Here is a 25,397-nt window from a genome sequence, read left to right as displayed (position 1 = left end):
GCAAGAAGAAGACGCAGAAAGGGACAAAAAAAGAAGAAGAGGAAAGCAGAATGACGACACCTGACGTAAGGAATTGGGGAGCCTGGAAAGCGTAGATGTATGGTTCGTTTGAAAAAGAAGAGAAAAGACTGCGAAGGAAGAAACCCCGGTAGGAGCAGAAACTCAGCACGCACCGGAAATTGCCATGCCATTCAAAGGGCTCGCAGAGAGGTCTGTGGCTTAGCGGCGGGTCCCACTCGAGGTGTCGAGTTTCTGGTTGGCCCACCTCTTTCGCTATATCGGGAAACTTCTTGCGGCCTCTAAAAGATGAAAAAAAAGAAAGAGAGAAAGAAAAGAGAAAAAGAAAAGGTGTGCGCTGAAATTGAAACGCGTGAGCGCTAACCGAGCCGACTTTGCGTGCGAGCGCTGCCGCAACTTTCCCTCGTCTACCACACTGATCTAAAGGCATTCTTTTTTCTTCTCTCCAGATTATGTATTTCCATCTAGGGACGGAAATTGGACAGAACTTAACGCACAGCCTTCGTGCTCTACTTATCTTTAGATGTTTGGGGTAACTAAAAATTTATGCGCTATAAGAAATGGCGTTTGGACAATTGAAATCGGATGATTGGGACACATTTTGCGAAGGAAAAGCTGAAGCCCGCGTGTTTCAGCCTTTAAATAGGTGAGGTTAAGCAATATGCAGGGAGAGGAATGACTAGAGAACACTTTTTCTTGTTCATCTACGAGAAATCATTCATCGTCTACATCACCTATATCGATTATTACAACTAATAAACAACTGCTTTACGTGCTGGTGAAGAATATATATGGCGCGACACGAGTTTTGTTGCTAAAAATTGTCGGCTCAAAGATCTGAGAAATTGTTCCGAAAAAGCGGGAACACTTCGCCATGTTAAGCAAATGATCGTCGTTCTCGGCGCGGCTATATCGCGAGTTCAAACTTACAAATCCGAGTGCCAAAGCAAACCGCTGGCGCAATGGGTTTCTTGTTAGCGTGTGTGGAACGCTACATTTAGAACGCGCACCGGCAAATGACGCAATAATTATGCAGTTGGCGAAGAACGCCTATTATGGAGTGACCAAATTTGTGCGTTGAGCAACGTAGGGCAGTTTTACACAGAAGGAGTGATTTTCAGTGCAAAGTCTCGAAGTTACTTACGCAACGCTGGCGCGACATTCAGGGGAAAACTAGAGTACGATGCGCCTCATTAGTACACCACAGCTGTGCACAAAGTTTGGCACGACAGCAGGCTGAGCGCAGGCCTTACGTACTTGTCTTCACCACACTAATGTCTCCCATCGATGTAACAATACAATATACTTATGGTTCAGCCCACGCCATACAAGGTCGATAGATCACAGAATTCATTATTATTGTTCTAGGACATTCGATTTTATAGCTCTTAAAGCATCTTTTTCTGTTCCATTAGGGTATATTTTTATTTGCTTTTGCTTTTTGCCAGCCACTTCACTCGTCGCGTCAAAACCACTTACGCGCGGCATTGCGTTCATCTGTCGGAATGCATTGCGCCCCCAAGAGAATCGGAACCGGGCGGATGCTGCAGTATCCCGAAATGAACAAAAAAGAAAAAAAAAGAACCTAAAGCTCCAGGAGCATTCTTGCATTGACCATTTTCCATTCGCGACGCGCCGCTGCATGCCTCAGCGGCGTCGAGAGGGGGGACGCGTTCAAGTGCCATGCCATAGCGGAATACATTTGTCAGCGACCCTAATTATCGGCGAAAACAATGCCCCTCGCGAGTCCGGATGTCTCTCTCCTTCCCTCTCTGGAGAGCGCGCCAGCGCGGACACGACGAAGGAGTACCCGAACGATGCGCGTATGCGTCGCGAAGAGTCGGTCCCACTAAAGCCGCGCGCTCGATTCTTTCCCCTTCGACAAATGCCGCAATGCCTTTTCCCTTGATGTTTGTGGGCGCGTCTGTGTGTGAGTGCGTGCGCGCGTACGGGTGTCTGGCGTACAAGCTGCGCACGTCCTTTCGCTGGTTGCTCCTTCCGGACGCTGCTTCCTCTTCCTTTTGTCTTTCGCAGCGCGGCGCGTGTGGGACGCGACTTCTGCGGCCGGGAAGAGCGATTCCTCAATTTGAGAGCGCGTTGTCATCGCACAGCGATGAGACTCCTTTCTCCCCTGCTTCTCTTCCTTTCCCTTTCCCCTTTCTCTTCGCTTCTCCCTTCAGTTTCTCCCCATTTTCTCCTTTCTCCCAATACGCATCCTTTCTCGTTTCTCCCTTTCCATTTCCGCATTCAATTCTGACGCTTTCGCAGCCACTGGAAGCTTGCCAGTCACATCGAGAGATCCGCGTCGTACTTCGGCGGGCGGGTATGTGCTCGTCGCGTCGTACGCGCCAGCAGTCAGGCTGGGGCTCGGCGAGGGTAAGGCGGCGGCGATGAAATTGAAACTCGGGGCTCCGTTGGGCGTGGCGGCATCCGAAGGTCGTTAATCAGCCGAGCCGGGACATGTTTCTTAATCAGCCCCATTAGTGTTGCGCGCCGGACGTGAGACGAGGAGGAATGCTCGGCCGTGGCGCGTCCAATTGCAGCAGCCGATGCCGCGGCAGCGACAAGAAGAGGGAGGGGGGGCGACAACGAGGTTTGTGTATCCGTGCGCATGCTTTGGGGCGTGTGCGCACTCTGTGGAGCAAACGTGGCGCAAAGGGTGCGGTGGTGGGACCTCTGATGCAAGGGGTGAATAGAAGTGCCTGGCAGAGACAACAGGGCCGCCTCGTACACTTACGTGCAACGCTGTTGCTCTGCGAAGAAGCCTATACTGCGCCGAATTCTTTGAAGGTCAATATCGGCGTTCGTATTTGGGGCGCGCAGTTGAATGCTTGAGCGGGAGGCGATTTCTTTTCAACACAGACTGATGATTGATGAAATTTCTTGCATAACAGTTGGGATCAGCCTATTTCGGAAGTATAAGCGCTTTTGCGAGATTTAAAGTAAAATGTCAGAAACATCTGTGGCAGCACGTCCTACATATGTCATCACATACGCCATTAGAACAACTCTGAATAACAACTTGGGGCATTTGCAGCTTTATTTTTTTAATAATTCGCGCATTGCACGCTCTCTCTGCAAGAAAGAAAAATAAAGGGAAAGAAAGTTTTTGCGCAGCTTCTAACTGGTTATCCACACACACACGCACACAGAAAAAGCAGCTGCGTTGATATTTTGTTTTACCGTTGCTTGACTTCTTTTATTTTATCTCAATTGTAGGTAAGTGGTTTAACTGAATTTTATGTGCAGGAAAGGCTTTATGTATTTCACACATTGTGCTTACGTGAGCCCACTCTTACTACTGGCAGGCTACTGACGCTAAAGCTAACAAATGGCTAAGTTGATGATGGAATTAATGTGACTTTCGCAAGGCTAAATTCAGTTACGGTAAACTTCGCGCGAAGTACAGCTTCTAATCTCGCTGATCTAAATTAGGCATATCAGTTCAGATAATACCTCCGATTATTAGGCAGTCTACTATCCGCTGGGTGCAGCCAAGTAGCGTTGCGAATAAATCATTTGAAAGAAACTTGTCAACATTCTATATCAAGCAACTTCTTCCTTCGACTGCTGATTGGGATCTTAGGTGGTTGACGACCGATACTGCCGCATCGGACAACTTCCGAAAAATTTGGATCGACTGTACTCCTTACCTTTTTCTCTCAGTCTTGGATATTGGCCACATCCATCGCTGGCGCAAAAAGCTATATGCGCACTAGTGCATTTCTCGAAGTGGTCCAGCCTGAGTAGCCTTTTAGAGTTATCATTCTCGAGAGCAAGCAATGTTCACCCTATCCTTCTTTTCCTCTTTCTATTCTTCCCTTTCCTTACCCCAGTGTAGGGCAGCACTGGGGTAAACGAATGCTCGTCTGGTTGACCATTCACCCTTTCCTCTCCTTTTTTTCTCTCTCTCTCTCTTGGGTGCGCCTAACCATCTTGTCTTTCATATTTCTTTATGTCTCTGTTGTATATGAGCCAATGCAGATAAATCACACGCTACCGCATGCAACAGTTACAATATATTACACCTGCCCGCCTTTTTTATGCCTGTCCTTTGAAAGACAGAATAGAAGAGCGAAAACAAGGATGCTAACCAGAAAATTGTTGGTTGGCTACCCAACGCTGGGGAAGTGAACTAAACGAATAAATAAATGAGAGCGAGAAAAGGGAAGAGAATGAGCAGACTCCAAGTGCGAGACGGCTTAAGTTATTGCAGCTATGGCTACTTCATGTTCGTAATACTGCGCTGACTACTGATGAGAAGGCTACAATCATCTGCTATACTACCTAATCAGGAATTAGGTTTTGCTCTCGCATGTGAGATATTTAGCGTGATGTCTAAACTATTGGGCTTTGTAACAATGTCCAATGTAGCAAACGTCCTGACCACTCAGAGACAGTGCCATCTCAAAGTTTGGATGCCATTAAACTGCTGTGCTACCTGAAGAAAACCTGACAACAGTTGGATAAAGCTATGAGACAGCCCCGCCACCTGAAAAAGAACATCATGCAGCTGTCATGCTCCAGTATATACAATGCCCGGTGTCCACAGCGCCAACTGGTCGCCGGCAGGACATGCGAGACACGGGAAGCTTGTGAGTTTTCCTAGAAGTGGTCTTTACTGTGTTCAGCTCTGATTGTTGCACATTCACTTGCGCACTTGCTTCAGGAGTCTGGCATCTTGCGTCCTTGTCACGAATCTCGCAAAAAAGGAAGTGCCGCGCACAGTGAAAACCAATAGAGCGAAGGAGGAGCGCGTAGCAGTTTGCGTGCACATGCATAATCCCTGCAAGCACCGCTCTTTGATCGACTCTGCGGTGTGATTCACGAGATTAGCATGTAAAGAAAAAAAAAAGGACAGCCGATTTCAGTGATTCAGTGAACTCCCTTACGGAGACAGCAGCATTCTACCCCAAGGAAGACTGGTATTTATTTATTTATTTATTTATTTATTTATTTATTTATTTATTTATTTATTTATTTATTTATTTATTTATTTATTTATTTATTTACTGCTTGGTTCTTCCTCAATTAATTGAGTTCATCCACCACGGGTAACTGGACACGAACCCAGCATTTATAGGACGGCGTGTTAAGGCTTGTTAAAAATTGTTTTATTATTTGAAATGTAATTATAAACGTGTGATAGTACCGAAGGAATAGTGGGAATTATATAAATTAACTTTTTCCTTTTTATGTGGTGGTGGTGAATCGTGGCAACAGGCGGGTTCAGCTTGGCGATCAAGGCCGGCAATTGGTCCGCCCGAGCTTCTTTTAGAACCTCGCTGAAGGGTTTCATCATATCTCCATCAAACCAGTTTCTCTTAAGAATTCGATAACGAGACTCGAAGTTTCTTTGCGGGCTATAACTGATCCCTCGGGAAATACAAGATGTTGCTGGCACGCATGTGGAAGGTCCTTCTTTTGCAGATTCTCCAGAAGAGCGCCCCTTTTATCTTGGAATTTCGGGCACGCCCACAGAAAGTGTTCAATGTCTCCTGTCTCGTCGCATGCGGTGCAGTTCGGAGAAGTGATTCGCCCCGTCTTAAATAACAAGGCCGGTGTACTAGCATATCCTGTCCTGATTCGATATAAAAGTGAGGCTTCCTCTCGGTGAAATCTCTTGGTTACACAGGGAATATGTGGTGGAACCCAAAGCGACCCAAAGTGACTGCGAATGTCAGATTTTTTCACTTGGTCACTCTTTGGAGCCTTGAATTTAGCAGGATGATAGAGCGCTACGTATGCAACGCATCAGCTTTTTCGTTGCCGGAAATTCTAATGTAGGAGGGAATCGACTGAAACTTTACTGTTAAGCCTTTGTTGTTGAGTTCTTTCACGAGGGCTAGTGATTTGCGTGGGAACTTGATGGATGGCAGACCACGGTATAGTTGTTGTAACGCGGTCTTTGAGTCTGTAAGGACAACCACATTCTGCGGAGGCAGTCTTTAGTTTGCTCAAAGCAGAAGCTATTGCTAAGCCTTCCACAACTGTCTACGAGGCTATACAGTACGGACGGCCATATCACGTATATCTCAGAGAGGGAATATTGAATGCAGTTGCACAGAGGTCTTCGTCTACTTTGATAGAACCATCTGTGTATACTTGTAGGTAACTAGGGTAAGTCGTGTTCAAATGTTCCAAGACTAGTGACTTGGCTTCTGCAGATGGAGTGCAGCTCTTTGACTGAAACCATGGTATACTGAAGTTGCATGTGATGTCCTCGAATGTGCAGGGTGGTTCTATCTTTTCCGTCTGTCTCGAGCAGCGCAATCCTAAGACGCGAAGCTGTTCAGTGCGGCATAAAAATGTGAGCGCTGCTTGTCACCTATACATCTTAACAGGGCTTTGCCGGGCGTAGACTCACTCAAACGTAGTAACTGGGTCATGAGAGTCTGGGAAGCCTGAAGTCGCAGAGGGCGTGAATCTGCTTGGTAGATCACTTTCTTCGATGCCGGCTGAGGGACTCCAAGGCAAAGTCGAATACCTTTCTGTAGATGGCTTCTATAGCGCTCGTATTGGCTATCTGAGGGTGACATCAGAGGTAGCTGGTATAGGACCCGACTGGTAACGAACACTGCATTTAGCCGTTGCATCAACGTCGGGTGGTTGCCACAGCGTATGCCGGCGACTCGCTTGAGCACATTGAGAAACGTATGTATGAAGTGCAAGAGATGACCCGTGATGCCTATAACTTGTAAATGGCTGATGATGGCTGTTTGAGACACGTAGTCGTGAGCCTTTGAAACATCCGTAAAAAGAGCAAGTGTCGACAGGCCACCCGCAATCTATGTTCTATGTGACTTAGCAGGTCCAGCATATTGTCTTGAGCGCTTAGGCGCTGCCGAAACCCAGTCAAGCACGATGGTAGTTTTCGACCCTGCTCGACATACCAAGTGAGTCTTGTGCACGCCATCTTCTCCATTAGCTTCGCTGCACATGAGGTGCAGAAAGAACATGAAAGAACATCCATCAGAGACGACGATAGCGGCGGAGGCGGGTTGGTTGTGCCGGCTGACCTGCCGTAAGAGTACTCGTATACTTGAGCAAAGGCATTCGCAAGACAGGCGATCGTCTTGCCTAACGTCAATGATAGGGCTTTTTATCAAATGGCTTGTCTGGTCGAAAGTTTCCAGCAAGGTTATCAACGACGCACCATATCCTTGGAACTGGCACGAAGACCAATAGGGTTGCACAAAATGCTGCCCATTGATATCTTCTTAGTTTCCTTGTTTAACGTCTAATCACTGCGTTAACTCTGTTATATGTAGTCTTCATTGGTGGGTCGCCCTTCGTCCTCATCAGTCTCCGTTCCGCTTTTCTATGGGCAGGGCATAGATTTTTGAGCTTTAAATCCGGAGCGGCGAAGTGGTCGGGTAGCTTCAGCTCAGCGGTAGCTAATCTCTTGCTACGTAGCATGTCCACGAAGAGGTCTCATGATGATTCGCTTACCTTCTTCTTTCTGGGGTTTTACGTGCAAAAACCAGTACTGATTATGAGGCACGCCGTAGTGGAGGGCTCCGGATTAATTTTGACCACCTGGGGTTCGTGCACTACAACGCAAGCACATGGGCGTTTTTGCACTTCGCCTCCATCGAAATGCGGCCGCCGCGGCCGGGATTCGATCCCGCGATCTCGTGCTCAGCAGTGCAACGCCAAGATGATTCGCTTAGACCGTCCCTGTAAGTATCCCAATGCGTCACAGGACAGGATCTTCGGACGTTGTTTCTACATCCAGCAGTGTTGACGAAAACAGGAAAATGGTTGCTGCCCATTCTATCTTTACTCGTCGTTGACGATTCGAGGATGTCCGCTGAGTGCAATGTCAGGTCACGGACACTGTAAGATGCCGGTTGTCAGAAAAACGCTGACTGCCTGTCATTTGCCACACAGAGTCCCTCAGTGTCTAAAGCATTAAAAATTTGCTTCCACGAGCATCAATCACCTTGTCACCCCCGGAGAGTATGATGTGCGTTAAAGTCCCCACGTATAATCCTCGGAGCTGGGCAGCGGCTGCAGAGGTCTCTTATGATTTCTCCCGTCAAGACCTTCTGGCGAGAGCTCACATATACGGATGCGACGCTGAGGCTTTGGTTTCCCAGCCACACTTGTACAGCAGTGACCTCCAAAGAACTGCTGTAAAGGTCTTGAACTGGTAGAAGGTAATGTGGTAATTCACGTCTGACATATTGCATGGCGCTTCCATTTGGAAATGTTGGAATATTTCGGTGTCCATGTGCGACATAAGCAGCAATTGATCTGGAACTTGGAAGATCAGCCTCGGACGGGGCCAATATTGGCACAGGCATGTTGCGTAAGAAAAGCGACAGTTCAGGTAAATGGTACGCAAGACCCGTACACTTTCATTGCATAATAAGTAGCACCTTTGGGCGAGATAATGAACATTGTGTCCTAACCGCATTTATGTTGCTAAGTGCTTTAAGGAGTGGCAGAGCTTAGAATCACCGACTCGAGAGCCAGGACTTCTTCGAGCGTGTCCTTCATCGACCTCGCCGGCATCTTCTCTATGTGTGATCACAGGGCCTTGAAGAGAGCACGTAGTACCTGTTGACAGTCCTCCTGTGGTGTTATTTGCGATTGGGGTCGCGATTGGGATCGCTGCAATGCAGACATATAACTTCGCTGTTCTGGTTGTTCAGCAGTCTTCTCATCTACGGGGCCTCTGTTCATTGATTGATTGATTGATTGGCTTTAGCCGGTCCGCTGCCCGATGGCACCACTGTGTCCTGGTTTCCTGAAGAAGGCTTCAGACTTGCGAAATCAGTTTCACTCTTTGAGCTTCATTTGATGTCGTCTGACTCTATGCGACTCTCCCTCTTCTTCGTTGTCTTATTCTTCTCATACTTTGCTGTTAGCCCCAAGATAAACGTTTTCTTCAGCTTTATTGCCGCAGTCCGCGTAGAACACTTGCTATAACTAGCTGGATGACCACCACTACAGTTTGCATAAAGAAAGTTCTCGCTGCACGCGCATGTTTTGAAATTATGCGGTCCTCCACATCTCTTACACCGCTGCTCACCCCGCAGTACTTGGCCACATGTCCGTAGCACTGACACTTGAAGTACCGAGGTGGTGTCTCAACGTAGTCAATGGTCTCGTGTCTTGTGAAGCCCACGTTGATCTTCTCTGGACGGTCTGTGTCTGGAGAGAACGTTAGAACGACGGTGTTGGTTCGCCTGGACCGCCATGCGGATTCGGAAGTTTGGACGCGTCGCGTGACTCTCCTTACATGGTAAACACCTTGTGGCTTTAGGTAGTCCAACAGTTCCTCATCAGTGTACCAACTTTGGCACTTTAATAATACAAGTGTTGTGCAGGTACGAATTGGGCACTCGTGCTGAGAGTGCAGTCCATGAGATTGACTTCAACTGAGAAGGGCGTTCACATGGAGGGGGGGCTCTTCTGTCGGTACATCTAGAAGCAGTGCCCCTTGAGCAGTAAATCGGCGCCTAAATGGCGATGCGCCAAGCTTTTCCTCAATTTCCATAGACAGAGCAATGGGAGTCACGTTTTTCAGGTTGTCGCCTTCTGTGACAGGTGTGATTATCACTGGGATTCCGACGGTCCTCTCCTTGCGGTGACGCACAAGGCTGACGCCTTCATCGTCCAGATCTGTGATGTCAGCTGTGGCACAATTATCAATAAGCGTAGACTCGTCGTCTGTTTCTGTAGCCTTATATCGCTTAAATTCATGGTTGCTCTCAGGGTCACTCGGTTGCCTCTGGCCCGGTGTCAGGTCAGGCGTAGTCATGACGGAGCTCTGGCCGCTACCACATCGGGCTCTTCTGCTGGCTACTATCGAAGCAACTGGAGGCGAAGGACCCCCCGGCCTCCGGTAGGGAATCTTGGCGAGTCGTCCTAAGTCTTGGACAATTCTGGTTGGCGAAACGTGAAAAAAAAAAACAGCACTAGGAAGCGAGACAGCCGTGCGACTCTGTCGAACCAAACTTCGTCCCTTTTTATGTACGCAAATTGTTTTCTGTTAACATATATAGTAACGCATGTTGCGGAATTCGAACTACGCACATGGACAGACTTTAGCACTCTCAGACTCCCCTGTGCAAGCAGGCCATATTCATTTAGGTAAAGTTAATAGCTTTTTAGAACATTTTATTCGCAATTGTTTGGCCAAAAGCTTACGCTAATCAATTTAATTTTTTTATTTTTTAAAGGAATTAAGGGACTACTGCGACCTTGAATTAGTCTCTAAAGTCAAAACTTTTACTACAACTGACGTCAAGAGCAAAATGACGTAGTGTCACCTACGACGTTTCAGCAATCTTACTATAGTATATGGCACTTGGCGCCTTTGGATATTGTGTGCTACTGCGTAAACTACGAGTCGCTGCGATGTCGCTGTTCGCATTGACGTCGTCAATGCTTTCGACGTTTTTTTCCCGAAAACCTTGTTCAAGGCGCATCGTCTAACTTGTGTGTGTGCCATATTTGAAGCTTATCTTCACTATTGTCATCTACGCCTATTTTGTGCTGCCGACGTTGTTTTTACGAGCATGACAACAAAGAATTGAACGCAAACACACCGCCATCTTGTCATAGAACACCGCCAGCTTGTCAAAGAACGTTATAACCACTTTCCAAAAGTGGTTACAAGGGTAAGCTTGCAAAAATTTGAATAGGTTCAAACGGGCTCGAACGGTTTTGTGAACGCGATCTCTAAATTTCTAACGTCTCTTCTCGCTTATACAAAGCCTCTATGTTTCAAAAATACGTTGCAGAGCGTTGTTTTCATCAGCGCAAAGAGCACAGGTACTTTAAGAAGGTGAGCGAACTGTATTTCACAATCTACTACCGTTATATCAAACACTAAAAAACGGATATCGTATTCACACTCTGCTTCGTATAATACCAGTTTTCTATAAGCACCGGCACTCGTGAAAGTGCTTTCTTTAATTTGTTGTCCCAGCCCTGCCGTAGGCTAGGAAACTTCGGTACAGGCTAGAGTTTCAATTTAGATCTCCTTTATAGATGCGGAGCAAAAAAAATCCAGATAAAGAGAAAGCAAGACGGGCAAGCGGGTTCGTGCAATTTCGTAAACTCGAAAGGAAGCCAAAAGAAAGAAAGAAAAAAAAGCCGCTACTCACCGCTACCCAGCTGCGAGCGTGTGTAATTAAACCACTTATTAGAAACCTTGTTGTCCCTAGTCTTTCCTGCGAGAGGGGAGATAAAACCCGTCAACAATGAAAGCAATTAGGCACCGGCTTCCACGAGCCCGCCATAGGACTGGCCACGTAAGAGGCGTGGACAAGCGTGCGGTCGATGAGGAATAATACCTTTCGCGAAAAGCGCAGAGTAATAATAAAGAAAGATTACTCGGCTTGGAGCGCGTTGGTTTCAAAGGAAGCCCTGCTATCCTGAAAAGAACGCGCCTGCGCCCGTGCGCGCGATGTAATATGATAACGCCGAGAAATGTTTGGCGTAGAAGGGAGCGAAAGGTAGGGGGTACAACGTGATCCCAAGTTTATTAGAGTTCCCCGTGTGCCAAAAGCAAACATTTGAAAGAATGGGAGGGAAGAAACTTGTTCTCGTTAAGAAAGCTAAGGAGGGAGATAACACTCTTTTTTCTTGCTTGTAGCTTGGCTCTTCTGGTCGCTGCGCGTTCTAATGTATGCAAGCCGCGTACTTGAGGCTGTATTAAATACGCTGTGCCTTTAATTTCGGCCTATATTTGATATATTTCTGCTGCTTATAAAGCGCACTCTCATTGCTGCTAGAGCAGTGAGAAAGTTGGGGGAGGAAGCGTGAAAGAGCGGTGTCTTGTCACGAGCGTAGGAGAGAGAGAGAGAGAGAGAGAGAGAGGAAAGAACGAATGTGGGACAGGGGGAGGTTATAAAACAGAGATGAAATCCAGACTATCGTTCAATTTTTATACTCATTTGCCATTATACAGTGTTTCAATGGAGTGTGTAGCGGCGCTCGGGGTGAAATCCGCATAATCGAGAGGGTTCGAAAATTCTGGCTCTGAAAAATTCAGTCGCGGACTGTATTTGTACTTCTTTGAAATCCGTTTTGTCCTAAACTGAAGCAAATGAGAAATTCTAATTTTATTATTCCGAGGACAATCGTAAACAAGCTCTGAATATCCAAAACCTTACGGTAAATTTTTAAAACGAAGCATTTCTCTTCGAGTTCAGCCACTTGCTGGGGTATCTGGCTGCTTTGGAGGGCCAATCCCGATGACAGTCCAGCCTATCCTTCCGTTTTCGTGGACCGATCCTGGTTATAGGGCAGCCCGAAATTAAGTGCCACGGGCGCGACTAGGTACATGCCACCGGGCATGTTCCGCTAGGGTCACTGGGCATGATTGACTAGGTTTCAGTTTGCTTTCAATCTTATATCTTGCTATTAGAAACATTCTGTCTTACTTGTAAATATAAGGTCTACATAACCGCTCACCAAGAGTTAAATTATCCATACAACCTGTACCTACAAATGGAGGATGCTTGGCATTTTGTCGAGGTCAATTACAGTTGAGCTGGCCATATGCCGAAGTTGTGCTTAAGTCGCTAATATTGGGGACTACGCGGCGCCTTTGCTGCTAACGTATAGATAATGTTTCCTTGGCCGTCATATCCAGATACCTCTATAGTGGACGAGCGAGTCCCCGTTGCGCGCTTAGGCAAGAGAATATTTTTAGTGCGCCTCCTGGTACTGGCTAGTGATGTGCTTTGGCATACTCCTAAACATGAATTTGAGCTTAAGGCGACGCACAACATTAAATAACAACAGAAATGGTCCATTGCTCTCGCCACAAATAATTTGCTCTGCACATGCCACCATAGCCTCATTTATTATATTCCTTAGAATCATTACTTTTTCTTCTTTGCTTATCCAACAACTAAGCTTAAGTGGTTGCTTAGTCAATGTGTTTTAAATATGATCATCAGATAATAAAAAAGCTACATTAGAATCTATATGGGGGATGGATACGAGCACGTGCTTCCTGTTACGCCAGTTCACTTCTGCTTGAGCTAAGGTGCTATGAGTAATGAAAATTACTTAGAAAAAAAACTATCGAATACGAAAAAAAAACATTTCGCACATAATGCGGAGCAGTGAGGTGCTAGTTGGTCCAGTGCTATGCGCAGTCTTGCACAACTTCGTCTGGCATCGGCTGGAGTGAACTTTCACAGCTTCGCACTGCTAGCTTCGTTTAAATTCCCATTCATAACAAGAGCCTCAAAGCGCTGCACACGTGGCTTAATTGTTTATCCGATTCAAGTAGTCAATAGATGTATCGGGTACAAAGAGGAAGGTATTAGCCAAAGCGCGCTTTCTTTTTTTTTTTTGCCATCGCCGTCGTTCTCAATAAAGACGAGGAAGCCATGACAATTCTCATCTTTCCTTTTCTCTCGCCAACGGTCCCGTAGTCGCCGTCATGTGACGCATCCTTCTGCGAAGCAGGGTACAGCAGTTTGTGCTTGCTGCCAGCATCGCTAATGAGGTGACCGCGCTTGGCAAGAGTGCTTTAAAATGAAAGAAAGAAACGTTAAAATACATGGACACTGTCAGTACTTCGAAAATAGCTTGTACGAAATGAATAAACTCGGAACACTACCTTTCTTGTGATGTCTTGAGATAATAAAATAAAAAAAGCTAAGAATAAACGGTACGAAGGCGTGGACGTTGCGTTGACGCAACATTAACCTTGTTTTTTTTGTTTTTTTTTTGAAGAGCCAATGGCACAACACTTGCTCTAGAACGAAGAGTAATCGAGCATCAGAAGTATTCTCCCCCCCCCCCCCCCCCCCCCCCCGCTCCCAACCAACCTTTTACAAAGGAAGATAACACAGTCCCCACACGGGCCGCAACGTTTCAGTTGACCAAATCATCCGGCGAACTACTTGAACCTGTCGTAGTGACGTATAATAGTGCTGTATAATTCAACTGTTATTTATAAGATAAGGTAACATTAGGTTGTGCCTGACGCATAGGCAAGAAAAAAGAAAAAGAAAAAGGAGGCAACGTCTTTTGTTAGGTGCCTACCATTCGTCTCACCTCTAATGATACGAAGCCTCCTTTGTGTTTGTTTTTTGAACATTCTGTGTACTGGAAAGCCTACTTCTCTATTGAGAAATCATATATGCCCCATACCATAATCCCCGTTTGTTTATATATAAAACCATATGATCATTTAGGATTAGGGTACAGGGCATATAGGATTTTCCAATCGGAAGTTCTGCCTCTTCAGATGACTTACTTGAAAATGCAGACACTACAACTGCAGCAACCAGATAATTCGAAATATATCACTGCTGACCTTCCCCACTAGTTTATTTACGCCATATATTGCATATGTGCCGGTGCAGCCTGTCAGCACTAAAGGCAAGCCCGTTTAGCGGGACTGCTGATATGAGCGTTAGTTGTGACATCTTGGTGTCAACACTCTGCAAGATATGCTTTGATGTTTCACGTAGTATTATTATTCAGTGCGCGAAATAGGCATGCCGTTTCACTATATTCCTTTGTTCAATTTCAACGGAGAAAGATAGGAAGTTCGTTCTTATAAGACCTTCAGTTACAATCATCGCTGTCGATGACCACCTGGGTCCCGATGGTGGTACTGAGTCCATGTCCGGACTAGTTGACCTGTTTTATATGAGCAACGAGCATATGGTTTCAGACGCAGCTTTTGTGGAAGAGTGGTCCAGAGAGGCGTAGGTCCTTGCAGGGACTGTGGGATGTAGGAATGAGTCAAAGAGAGGTGTCTCCAACGTGGGCGCTGCTCTCACCATTGCTACTATTCATATCTGGCAAGCTCCGATAGTATCCGACGCAAGTCCCAATGGCACCAATTAGCCCCCTGATTTTGCTTCTGATCTTCTTCTGGATTCATAGAATTTTATTGCATAGGATTGTACTTGTTGTAGCAGCTCTACTAAACTCAATAAATAAAAGTGACATGTGATAAAAATAGGACACCAACTAGTGGTTGATCTGAAGAATTGTTCTTTAAGTGCTGCCATGATCGTACCTGAAAAGCATTTCTTTTTACACTGAACTGACTGTATATTATACATTGTTTTTATATTTTATATTTTTACATTGTATTTCTAGGATACAATGTGGACTTATCCTTTGTGTTAGTATTATACCTTGTTGCTTTTAGTTTCTGTTCACCATGCTATATTTGAACTTGCATTCTTGTGTCCACTGAAATGCCATTTTCACCTGCAGTGCGACTACTTTGTTATTCCCGTTTCAACACCCCCCCTCCCCCCCTATGTAATGCCCTTCTGGGCCTTTAGGGTATCCAAATAAATAAATAAAATAAAAATAGAAAACTTATCGAGATGTTACATCATGGAAAACTAGCAACAGCACACAAAGGCCGAAGGCAGGCGAAAAAGATCAGTGCCGGTGAACGGAGGAAGAAGCTTGGCTCGGCACAATCGCCCTGCTGTATTGCTGCCTAGTTTTTGCATTTTTTTTTTCGTCGTTTTGTCAACCAGAATTGTCGAAGGCGTCGGTTGACTCGCCAAGGTACCTTCCCTACCAGAGGCCGAGGGGGGGGTCTTCGCCTCCCGCCACTTCGATAGGAGCCTGGAGCCGAGCCCAATGTGGTAGCAGTGAGAGCTCCGTCATGACTACGCCTGACCTGACACTAGGCCAGAGGCAACCGATTGATGCCGTGAATGTAAGCGATATAAGGCTACGGAAACAGAGGACGAGTATACCGTTATTGATCATTGTGACATACCTGACATCACAGATCTGGACGATGAAGGCTTCAGGCTTGTGCGCCACCACAAGGCGAGAACCGTCGGTATCCCAGTGATTATTACACCTGTCACAGAAGGCGCCAACCTGAAAAAAGTGAATCCCATTGCACTCTCCTAGGAAATTGAGGAAATGCTTGGCGCGTCGCCAGTTAGGAGCCGATTTACTGCTCAAGGGGCGCTGCTTCTAGATGTCCAGACAGAAAAGCATGTGAACGCCTTTCTGAGTTGCAAGTCAATCTCAGAGATTCCAATCTCAGCACGAGTGCCCAATTCTTACCTGCAAAACAGTTGTATTATTAGAGGAGTGCCGAAGTAAGTAGTACACTGACGAGGAACTCTTGGACTACCTAAAATCACAAGAGGTTTATTATGCAAGGAGTATCACGCAACTCGTCCAACCTTACAAATCCGAATGGGAGTCCAGGCAACACCGTCCCGGAACCAAAGTGTTGGGAACGCAACACCGTCGTTCTATCGTTTGTTGGAAACAAAGACCTGTCCAGAGAAGATCAACTTGGGCTTCACAAGACATGAGACTACGTTGAGACACCACCTCGGTGCTGCAAGTGCCAGCACTATGGACATGTGGCCAAGTATTTTCCACTGTGATTTCAAAACATGGCGTGCAGCGAGAACTTTCCCTGTGCAAACTGTAGTGGTGGCCATCCAGCTAGTTATAGCAAGTGTCCTATGCGGGCAGCCGCAATAAAGCGAAAGAAAACCTTTATCTTGGGACCAAAGGCAAATGATGAGAAGAATAAGACAACGAAGATGACGGAGAGTCAGACGACATCAAATGGAGCTCAAAGAGTGAAACTGATTTCCCAAACCTCAAGCCTAGTTCAGCTACCCTAAACGGAGTGTTGCCATTGCACAACGGAACAGCTAAAGCAGTCAAATCAAGAAGACGGCTGAACAACCGCAGCAGCGAAGATATGCGTCTTCACTGCAGTGACCCCATTCCTGTTGTGGTGAAACAACACCACAGCAGGACTGTCAACAGGTGCTACGTGCTCTCTTCAAGGTCCTGCGATCACACATAGAAAAGGTGCCGTTGAGCTTGATGAATGACATGCTATAAGTAGTCCTGGCTTTGGAGTCGGTGATTAGAAGTTCTTCCTCCTCTTAAAACATCTAGCAATATGGATGCGGTCAGGACACAACGTTCACCGTCTCGCCCAAAGGTGCCGCTTATTATGCAATGGAACTGTGCGGGTCTTACATGTCATTTAAGTGAACTGTCGCTTTGCTTACGTAACATGCCTGTGCCACTATTAGCCCTGTCTCAGGCTGGTCCTCCAAGTTCCAGATCAACTGCTGGTTATGTCGCACAGGGAGAATCAAGGTATTTCGAGATTTCCGAACGGAAGCGCCATGATATATGTCAGACGTGAAATACCACATTATGTTGTACCAGTTGAAGACCTTTGCACCAGTGGTTTGGAGGTCACTGTTGTACAAGTGTGGTTGGGAAAACGAAGCCTCTGCGTGGAGTCCGTATATATATGAGGTCTCTCCAGAAGGTATCCATGGGAGAAATCATAAGAAACCTCTGCAGCTGCTGTCCGGCTTCGAGGATTATATGCGGGGACTTTAACGCACATCATACTCTCCGGGGTGACAAGGTGATTGCTGCTCGTGGAAGCAAATTGTTAATGCTTTAGACACTGAGGGACTCTGTGTGGCAAATGACAGGCAGCCAGCGTTTTTCTGACAACCGGCATCTTACAGTGTCAATGACATGACTTTACACTCAGCAGACATCCTCGAATAGTCAACGACGAGTAAAGATAGAATAGACAGCAACCATTTTATGTCTTCGTCAACAGTTCTGGATACAGAACTGCCGGCCGAAGATCCTGTCCTGTGACGTATTGGGATACTTACAGAGACGGTATAAGCGAATCATCTACGTAGCAAAAGATTAGCTACCGCTGAGATGAAGCTACCCGACCACTTCCACGATCCGGAACTAAAGCTCAAGAATCTATGCGCTGCCCGTAGAAGAGCGGAAAGGAGACTGATGAGGACGAATGGCGACCCACCAGTGTGGACTGTATATAACATAATTAACACAGTGATTCGCCGTTACACAAGGAAACTAAGAAGAGATCAATGGGCAGCATTTTGTGCAAACCAATCGGTCTTCCCGCCAGTTCCAAGGATATGGTGGGTGATTAATAACCTTGCATTTAACTTTCGACCAAGCAAGCACTTTGAAGCCCTAGCGCTGAAGTTGGGCAAGACGCTCGCTTGTCTTTCGAATGTCTTTGCTCAAGTTTACTCCTCCGGCCGGTCAGCCGACACAACCAACCCGTCTCCGCCGCTATCGTCGTCTCTGATGGATGCTCATTTCATACTGAGAGAGTTGGAAGTAGCTATGAGCAGCCTCCGACGTTGCTGTGTGGTGGAACCTAACCTTATCAGTAATCAGATGCTGACTTACCTACCGGTTGAGAGGTGACGTGATTGACTGGCATTTTTTAACAAAGTGTGGCCCACAGGGGATATCCGACATTTATGGAAGGTAGGTGGTACGAGTTATGAAGCCTGGAAAGAATACTGGAGATGTGGACCGATACAGACCCGTATCGCTGACCTCCTGCGCAGCAAACCTAATGAAGAAGATGGCATGCACAAGAATCACCTGGTACGCCGAGCAGGGACTGAAACTACCGTTGTGCATGACTGCTTTTCGGCAGCGCGTTAGCGCTCAAGACAATGTTCTGGACCTGATAAGCCGCCTAGAACATTACAGATTGGATGGCCTTCAGGGCCACTTGGCAACGCTTGGCTTATCACTATCGGCTAAGAAATCATCATTCATACTATTTCCTGAAATAAAACGAAAACCTACGCGTTTGAAGCTGAATTTGGACGGATGCCAGATTCGACAGGTCTCACCAACGTCTAATTTCTTGGCACTACCTTGGACCATAGGCTGCGGCTGCACGACCACAGGCTGGTGCTGCGGCTACATACAGCGTTGGTTACCAGTCGGATCCTATACCAGCAATCTCTGATGTCGCTCTCAGATAGCGAATGCTAGCGCTTAGAAGCCATATACAGAAAAAAAGTATTCGAATGTGCGTGGAAGTCCCTCAGCTGGCATCGAACAAGAAAGTACTCTACGAAGCTGAGTCACACCCTCTGCGACTTCAGGCTTCCCAGACTCTCATGACCCTGCTACTACCTTGAGTGAGTCTACGCCCGGCAAAGCCCTGTTAAGACGTATAGTTAACCGATGGCGCTCATATTTTTATGCAGCACTGAACACGCTTCGAGCCTTAGGATTGCATTGCTCGTGACAGATGGAAAAGGTAGAACCATCCTGGACATTTGAGGATATCACATGCAACTTAAGCCTACCACGATTGCAGTCAAAGAGCTGCATTCCGTTTGCAGAAGCCGAGTCACTAGTCCTGGAACATTTGAAGATGGGTTACCTGAATCGCCTACAAGTATACACACAGATGGCTCTGTCATAGTAGACGAATACCGCTGCGCAGCTGCATGCTATATTCCCTCTCTGAGATAGAGGTGATCTGGCCGTCTGGAGTGTATAGCCTCGTCGACAGTTGTGAAAGGCGTGGCAATAGCTGCTGCTCTGCGCAAACTAAAGACTTTGCCTCCACAGAATGTTATTCTACTTACGGACTCAAAGACCGCGTTACAACTCTACCGTGGTCTGCAGGCCGTCCATGAAGTTTCCGCGCAAATCACTAGCCCTCGGGAAAGAACTCGACAACAAAGCCTTCACAGTAAAGTTTATGTGGATTCCCTCCCACATGGGTATTTCTGGCAACGAAAAAGCTGATGCGCTTGCATACGCAGCTTTCTATCATCCCCCAAAACTCAAGGCCCCAAAGAGTAATCAAGTTAAAAATCTGACATTCGAAATCACTTTAGGTCACTTTGGGCTCCACCACATATGCCCTGCGTAACCAAGAGATTTTACCGAGAGGAAGCCTCACTTCTATATCGAATAAGAACAGGATTTGCTAGTACACCGGCATAGTTATTTAAGATGGGGTAAAGCAATTCTCCGAACTGTACGGCATGCAACGAGAAAGGAGACATCGAACACTTTCTGTAGTCGCGCCCGAAATTCCAAGATGAAAGGGACGCTCCCCTGGAGAATCTACAAAAAAAAAGTGCCATCCGCATGCGTCTCTGCAACACCTTGTATTCCCCAAAGGATCAGTTATAGCCCGAAAAGAAACTTGACGTCTCCTTATTGCATTATTGAGAGAGACTGGTTTGATGGACATAAGGTGAAATACTGCAGTGATATTGTAAGAGACGCTCGGGTGGAACAACTGCCGGCCTTGATCGCCAGGCTAAACCCGCTTGTTGCTACAATCCACCACCACCATCACCACATAAGTGCCGTGCTGTGTCTTTACCCGTTCTTCCTATTTTATGCTCTCTTATTTGTTTCCCATATTACAAATACACCAACATTGATGCTGCTGTAATGATGCTGCAGTAATAGTCAGACTTCTTACTTAATGAGCCCCTGTCATGTTCTTTCTGATCGCGCTAAACCTTACGCGGACTTTCGCTTGCCGGGTAGCCGAAGAGAAGTATATGCCCACCGCAGTCTCCGTGCCACAACTTGCATGTTCAATAGGAGCGACGCAGAGAATCTTGTAGTACTTAAATACGGAAACACAAGCCATTGTCTACGATGTTCGGGCAGTTGACCTGCACAAGAATAACTTGAATAACGAGGCACAAACAGCAACGGGTGAAAGAAGAGCACGAGTAACTTGAGAAATTATTTGCTAACAACCCTCATAAACAAGGCGCGGGCCGAGTAACTAACGCGGCCAACGTATTTCTTGCAGGCGTCTCTGTTCGCGGCACGCTCGTTCCGAAATTTTACGCGTCCCCGCGCGATGACCCAATTTTCTCGATAGAGCGAGAAGCGGAACTAAGCAAACACAATCACTCCGTCCTCCTCCGTAAATATTAATTGCAACTCGTCCACCTGGAACCGAAAGCAGTTCGCCGTGTGCATCGTGTGTCGTTTGCGTATCTTATTGAATAATCTGGAATAGCAACGTAAATACGCGGGCTGGCTCAGTTGTCTTTTCGTCGGAACGGAAGCTTGTCCGCTACACACGGCGGCACGATCATTTGGCAAACGAGCCTTGCATAAACAGCCCCGCATTATGGTACTCCGTCCGATGATTAGGTACATAAAACGCGCGCCCACCAATAAACGATAAAGAATGCACGTACGCACACGACTCATTCTCATGGAAATAAAGCACAGGCCCACGGGATCCATCATGCTGCCTCGTCATCGGCCGCGGTGGTGGCGTCTCGGGCTCACGGCGCGTCTAGACTCCCCCCTCCCCCTCAATCCTTCTTCTCCAGCAAGGCAACCCCCCACCCCTTCTTTTCCTAAGTACCGGCGCGATTGTGTCATCTATCATGCGCTACGAAAGCCGCTGCGGCGCGCGGCACCATTCTTATCGAGCGGCGTCAAAAGCCCCCGCACAGTTTCTCCGGGCTGGCGCGTCTGAAGAACGCTCTCCGGAGCCGATATTCGAGTGGGTCGTATAGCCTGATCGGGATGGCTGGCCGGCAGGCCTCGAACGGCTGGATCGAGACTGCCGAGGCCGGGTGAGAACGGGGCGCAAGGGGGAGAGAGAAAGAAACAGAAGCGGCCATGCTGCATGTCTAGAAATAAATGGCTTGATTATACGGCTGTGATCGGCCTCGTTGGAAAAGGAATTGTAGGGAGGACATCTTTTAGGACGCCAGTGGCCTCGTTGCCCGATATCGCCGCCGCCGCTTCTATCTTGCCTCTCTGCTTGTTTAGGTCATTTTTTTTTTAATTTCTGATGTGTTTGACCCAATGCTAATAGGCGATGAAATTGTGCGTGACAACTGTATGTACTCTTTCTACTTGTTTAGTGAGGGGAGCGATTGTTGAGTGGTGTCACGTAGAACGAATTCGTAAACTGCGAGTGAAAGATCTTTCTCGCGAAGAATTGTGTTCAGCACGATATGGTATTGATGAGTTGTAATAATTGTCAGCCTTGTGAATGTCGTGTTTGTATGAAATATGTAGCACCCCTGTTCCGTAGTTTGGTGCAACAGTTTGCTTGCTGGAAATGATGTCCGACTATGTCCTTAACACGCGAGGTGCACTGCAGTCGACCTTGTCCTAGAAATCGAGTCTGATGTGGCTCTGGAGTCGAACTTACGGTCGCGAGAAATTTTCACACTTTAAGATTGGCATATACTGCATATATATAAAACCAGGAGTGTGATTCTAAGCATGGATTGCATGAATCGCACGGAGCACACATTAGTATTTAGAGGTATCTTGATGACGATCACCGAGTGAAGGCTTTCATAGACATGCATAGTCCAATGCAGGTCATCAATAATGTTGTATTGCAACAATTTTATTGAAATTTAATTCAAAGTAGGTCCTCCATAAACGGATCGAACGGCGCTCTCACTAAGTCATCTCCAATAACAGTTGACCGACCCAGTGGATGACATGAACTTAATGGAATAGAGCTAAAGGAATACTCTAGCTTCCTTTTGGGTTGCCTTTATAGCTTGGTGCTACGATCGGTTGTATGAGAAGTTTAACTTTTGTCCACCTTGCGGGCTTCCGCCTTACTGATTTGCGATATTCAGTGTCCCAGTGCTTTGAGTTGTCGATTAATTCGCCCTCGCTCTGCGACCTGCTAGCCGCCTGGTTTACTCAGGAGGTAAACCCAACGCCGGTAAGTCGTTGGTACCAGGTTTGAATCCCAAACCAAGACAAATTTTATTCTATAGTGAAGCTTTCTTGCTGAGAAACCCGTATGGACTTCCCGTATGGAGTCGGGTGGATGGCATTTTCTCTTTTTCAGAATACTTTCAGTATACTGCCCTTTTCCGGTAACCCCTTTTTGACAGAGGTACCCTGAACAGGCGGGTATTTTTGTTAAAACAATTTATTGCCTAACTAAACATAAATCAAAATATTGTTGCATGTGAATTACGCACACATTTGACGACTGGTTATAGTAGGCGGTTCAGGGTTGTTTCCATCATAAGAAGAGTTAGGGATCAAAAACAGTCACTTCTCCTATGACAGCGTAAGTTGTTATGGGCTCATTCCAATAGCCGTTTCTGGTCGCGATGATGCCGCCGTCGCCGCCGCCCCGTAGCCGCTATCGCGGGAAATACGAAAAAAAAGTACCCGCTCTCCGCTGGGATCGAACCCAGGCCCGCTGCACGGGAGTCGGATGGTTTACCACTGAGCCACTCAAGCGCTTGCTATCTGGATGAAGAAAAATTGCCTTTATGCGCGCCCTGCGCCTCTGCGCCGGCGCGCCTACGCAGGCGCGCAGGCGCAGACGACCCGAGCCTCCGCCAGTATGGTGGCGCCATCTAGTTAACGTGCCTGAAACCGCCGCGTGCGACGAGATGCGATTCAGACGCGATGCGATTCAGACCAGGCGCGCAATCAACGCTATCCCGATGTTAGATGTGCGCCACGTATTCTGGGTACCTCTTCGGTACACGTTATGGCGTCTCCTCACAAGGTACGAACCGCTGCTGAAGAAGCGAATCGTAGAGCTGCGTGCGCGGCTACTACCAGGTATCATCGGGCTCAGCAGACTGCTGTGCAGAGAGCATTAGAAGCCGCAGCTCGCCGTCGCCGGGCGGACAGTTCTGATCGTTCTCGTCAAAATCGAGGCGAAGACACTTTGCCACGAAGACCTTGTTGTGCGTGGTGCCGAAATTGGAGCTACTCTTGCGCCGCTCAACCAGCTTACGCTGTGCCTGTGCTGCGTGTGCCACGCAGGCCTGTGACTTTTTAACACGAAAGTGTTTTATGCCGGGGTCCACCAAGACTTCACTGACGTATTTCCGTCACGGAAATACGTCATAGAACATAACACAAAGAAAGAAACCAGAAGAAAAAGTTCCACAAACATGCAAAATTTGGAAATCGAACCCACGACCTCTCGGTCCGCGACGATAGATCGCCGAGCGTTTAACCCATTGCGCCACAAACGCATTTGCAGAGAGCTACACAGACGCGCCTTATATATCTAACACTCCTCCGTGTATCCGCGCTCTTGCTCGGGGCGGTGCCGCCGCCTACGAGCAGAAAAGAGAAGTACTGCATTATGACACTAACGCGCACCGACAGTGAACGCTTCGGTGGTCTCAGCACTACGACGCCTCGATGCCAGCATTCGAAGGGACGCTGGCATCAAGAAGCACTACCAACGCCACCTAGGTGGCGTTCACCGTACTCAGCACAGCGGAGCGTGGCCTCCGCAATTAGCTCTGAAAATGTTTCTGAAGTTGATCGCGGAGGCTGGAATTACGACGCGCTGTACGAGCTGATTTGACTCGGTGACGATTCAGTTACGTGCTTTGTCTTGCGCGTTGTATTAGTGTGTCAGTTACGTGCTTCGTCTTTCGCGTTGTGCTAGCGTGTGCAGCGTAGTGCAGCTTCCATATGCACGACGGTTGCTCATGGTCATCGACGTTGGTAGTCGTGATGGAGGAGACGTGCCACCAGGCGTCAGCGTGGGTGCATCAACGCCTAAGGGCGCTTTAGCCACAAAACACCAATAGACATTATATATCAATGTGCAATAAACATTACACTACTTCTGTGAAGACACGTTTCACTTTCGTGTTCTATACCGATTCCTATATAAGAGAGATCAACCACATTTTTTATTAGTTAAAACATGAAAAAAAATAGCTTGACCGTTCGGAAGAGGTGAATAACGGGAACTATCTAATAAGCATGGTCATCGTCATCATAAGCCTATATTGATCTCCACTGCAAGAGGAAGGCCTCTCCATGTGATCTCCAATTACCCCTGTCTTGCGCCAGCTGATTGCAACTTGCGCCTGCAAATTTCCTAACTTCATCACCCCACATAGTTTTCTGCCGTCCTCGACTGCACATTCTTAGTCTTGGTATATGACTGCTTGATCATATTTCAATACAAATAGGAAGTATTGTTAAAAATACTTGATTCAAGACTTAAGCGCATGTTTCGAAATATAGAGACAAGGACGAATTACCACTTCAACCATGACTGCTGTTTCTTCGATTTTATAATCTACTGATTTACTATACACAATTCGTTAGAATAATGACTTAAAGCAATAACTTAACTGAACCACGAAGAATAATTACTGAGTCAATTTTTTCTGCTATTTGATCACAATGTATAACTAACAGAAATGAAGCCACCAGCAATATTTGTGTGTGACCATAGGGATTATGCGGGATTAACACAAGTATACTATTGAACGCAACCTTTATTATTTTCAACTCTTGTTACACACTGCTCGAAAGGATAGCATTTGGATTGTTTTAGTGCACTGACGTGCCAATGTGTTACTTTTACTTATTGATCTACTACCGTGTTCTTGATGTATTGCGCTGTATTGCTATTTTATATTCTGTATACTCCTACTGTATTGAAGGCGATAATGCATTTTTTTTTCTAATAATGTCCGAAACTGCAAATTGTAGAACTGCACTAATGTACTGATTCTTAGTTCTGCTCACCACTCCTATCTAGGTCCAGTGTTGGACTGACAGTAGCGTCAAATAAATAAACC

At 46.8% G+C, this 25,397-nt stretch overlaps 1 protein-coding gene across 1 annotated transcript in view; it reads left to right on the top strand.

Annotated features, from left to right (window-relative positions):
* LOC119448722 (Down syndrome cell adhesion molecule-like protein Dscam2) overlaps nucleotides 1-25,397 on the top strand; it is a 355,923-nt gene that overhangs the window by 81,536 nt on the left and 248,990 nt on the right. The window lies entirely within an intron of this gene.

Source organism: Dermacentor silvarum, chromosome 4 (genome assembly GCF_013339745.2).
Source record: "Dermacentor silvarum isolate Dsil-2018 chromosome 4, BIME_Dsil_1.4, whole genome shotgun sequence".
In the NCBI taxonomy this organism is placed as follows: Eukaryota; Metazoa; Arthropoda; class Arachnida; order Ixodida; family Ixodidae; genus Dermacentor; species Dermacentor silvarum.
Note: the sequence above shows the minus strand (reverse complement) of the source record. Positions and strands in the feature narration are given on the sequence as shown.